Raw genomic sequence first — 2,841 nt, forward strand, 5'->3', positions numbered from 1 at the left:
TTATCTATTATACCATGCTTCTTCATTCACCCATTTATTCATCAGTTTCATCTTCCACATTCCAGCTCATACGAGCTGTTTTCCAGTTCTTTCTCCTGCCTCCATGCTCTGCCAGTAGCTTGTGTCTTCCCCATTAGACTGTGATGAGGGCAGGGGACATCTCTTTGGCATGAAAGATTAATATATATGTTTTATAGTTGATGAACTAAGAGATTAATTCAGCACCTTCTGTGTGGCCAATGCACTTGGATCTGTAGTCTTTAAGTTCTTGATATTCACACTGCCCTCAGCCCCACAACACTTATACATATCTGGGACATTTATTTATACTGATGTCTGTCTCTCGACTGTATGCTCTTTGTGGGCAGGGATTGTGTCTACTTACTATGTTGCATTTACTCTCCCAAGAGCTTAATAGAGTGCTCTGCACACAGTAAGCACTCAATAAATACCGTTGATTGATTGATTTATATAGTGCACTTTTCAATAGGCGTCCAATAAATAAATACCATTGAGTAATAGCGCATCTCAGCCACTGGGAGGCAGCAGCCCCCTCCCCACCCCAAACCCCCCAACTAAAGGCAAACGCCTCCAGAAATGAGTTTATTTTCCTTGGCTTATAAATTGGCCAATTCGCTATTCCTTTTAAATGATAAGCCGCATATTTATGCTGTCCTGGCCTTAAAGGGATGGAAAGTGTGCTTTGTCTGGCTTGAGAAGGAAGGGAGACTTAGCTTGTCTTTTCACCTTTAAAATGCTGGCCTCGCCAGTAATAATAATAATAATAATAATAATAATAATAATGGTATTTGTTAAGTGCTTACTATTTGCCAAGCACTGTTCTAAGCCCTGGGATAGATACAAGGTAATCAAGTTGGACACAGTCCCTGTCCCACATGGGGCTCATAGTCTCAATCCTCATTTTACAGATGAGGTAACTGAGGCCCAGAGAAGTGAAGTGACTTGCCCAAGTTCACACAGCAGACAAGACTGTGAGCCCTTCTAGACTGTGAGCCCGTTGTTGGGTAGGGACCGTCTTTATAGGTTGCCAACTTGTACTTTCCAAACGCTTAGTACAGTGCTCTGCACACAGTGAGCACTCAATAAATACGATTGAATGAATGAAGTGGCAGAGCCAGTACCCAAGTGAACCACTGTGGGCCTGTAAAGTCTTGGAGTTTCCTATTTGCCATTTAGCTAAGCAACCGCAGGCCCTTGACTTTGTGCGGCTCTGACTTGGCTGGGTATAGATTCTGCTAGACCCAAAACCTCCTGGGTACAGGCCCTGTGAGGCAGAGAGCCTAATGTCAAAAACCTATCGGCTAAAGATCAATCAATCAACCAATCAATTAATCCATGATATTTATTGAGCTCTTAAAGTGTGCAGAGCACTGTACTAGGAGCTTGTGGGAGTACAATACAGCAGAGTTGGTAGATATGTTCTCTACCCACGGAGGGGGAGACAGACAATAAAATAATTATGGATATGCACCTATAAAAGCGTGCAAATCCAGTGCAAGGGTGAGGCAGAGTGAGGGGGAGTAGGGGAAATGCGGGTTTAATCAGGGAAGGATCCTTGCAGAAGCTGTGATTTTAATAAGGCTTCAAAGGTTGAGAGAGTGATGGTCTGTCAGAGCAGAACTGGGAGGGAGTTCCAGGCCAGAGGCAGGTTGAGGGTGAGGGTTCTGCGGTGAGATAGAAAAGACTGAGGTACAGTGAGTAGATCGGCATTAGAGGAGCGAAGTGCGTGGGCTGGGAAATCAGAGAGGTAAGGATGGAGGGGACAAGTTGATTACGTGCTTTAAAGATGATGGTAATGAGTTTCTGTTTGATGCAGAGGTGGATGGGCAACCACTGGAGGTTCTTGAGGCACGGAGAAACATGGACTTGATGGTTTTATAGAAAAAGGTCCGGGTAGCAGAGTGAAGTGCTGACTGAAACGGGGAGAGGCAGGAGGCTAATGCAGAAATCAAGGCGGGCTAAGAAACGTGCTTGGATTAACATGGTAGCAGTTTGGAGGGCCCCCTCTCATGATTGCACCTGGAGAGTTTCCAGTACTCTACCAGTCTTGGCTATGGGTGGGAGAGTCAAGCAGAGGCATATCCATTCCAATCCTAGCTTGGGCAGTGGCTAGTGAGTGGAAGGCAATCTGCTACAAGTCAAAATGCACCTGTCCTGGGAAGCAGTGCCTTGGGAGAGAGTTGAGGGAGGAGACTCAAATTTACCGCATGGAAGAAGGCAATGGTAAACCATTTCTGTATTTTTACCAAGAAAGCTCTATGCCTATACTACCAGAATGATTGCAGATGGAGGTGGGGCTTTTTGGGACAGATGTGTCCATGGAGTCACTATGGGTTGGAGATGACTCATCAGCATAAGACAAAACAATACAAGTTTGGAGGGAGAGGAAAGGGTGGATTTTAGCAATGTTGTAAAGGTAGAACTGACAGGCTTTGGTGAATATATGGGTGGAATGAGAGAGATGAGAGAGATGCTAATGCCAAAGTTAGGGGCTTATGAGACAAGGAGGATGGTAGTGTTGTCTACAATGATGGGAAAGACAAGGAGAGGAGAGAGATTGGGTGCAAAGATGAAGAGAAGCAGCATGGTGTAATGGGCCTGTGAGTCAGAAGGTCATGGGTTCTAATCCGGGCTCTGCCACTTGTCTGCTGGGTGACCTTGAGCAAGTCACTTCACTCAGTTACCTTGTCTGAAAAGTGGAGATTGAGATTATGAGCCTCACTGGGACAACCCGATTTGCTTGTATTCACCCCAGCACTTAGTACAGTGCCTGACACATAGAAAGCACTTAACAGATACTGTAACTATTATTGTTATTGT

The 2,841-nt window shown here is 45.1% G+C and overlaps 1 non-coding gene across 1 annotated transcript; it reads left to right on the forward strand.

Moving 5' to 3' along the window:
* Positions 1-2,022: 2,022 nt before the first annotated feature.
* Positions 2,023-2,160, forward strand: LOC119932771. Its single transcript, XR_005452505.1, has one exon. It is a non-coding gene; the product is annotated as a small nucleolar RNA SNORA7 (small nucleolar RNA).
* The last annotated feature ends 681 nt before the right edge of the window (positions 2,161-2,841 follow it).

This window comes from Tachyglossus aculeatus, chromosome 9 (assembly GCF_015852505.1).
Source record: "Tachyglossus aculeatus isolate mTacAcu1 chromosome 9, mTacAcu1.pri, whole genome shotgun sequence".
Taxonomy (NCBI): domain Eukaryota; kingdom Metazoa; phylum Chordata; class Mammalia; order Monotremata; family Tachyglossidae; genus Tachyglossus; species Tachyglossus aculeatus.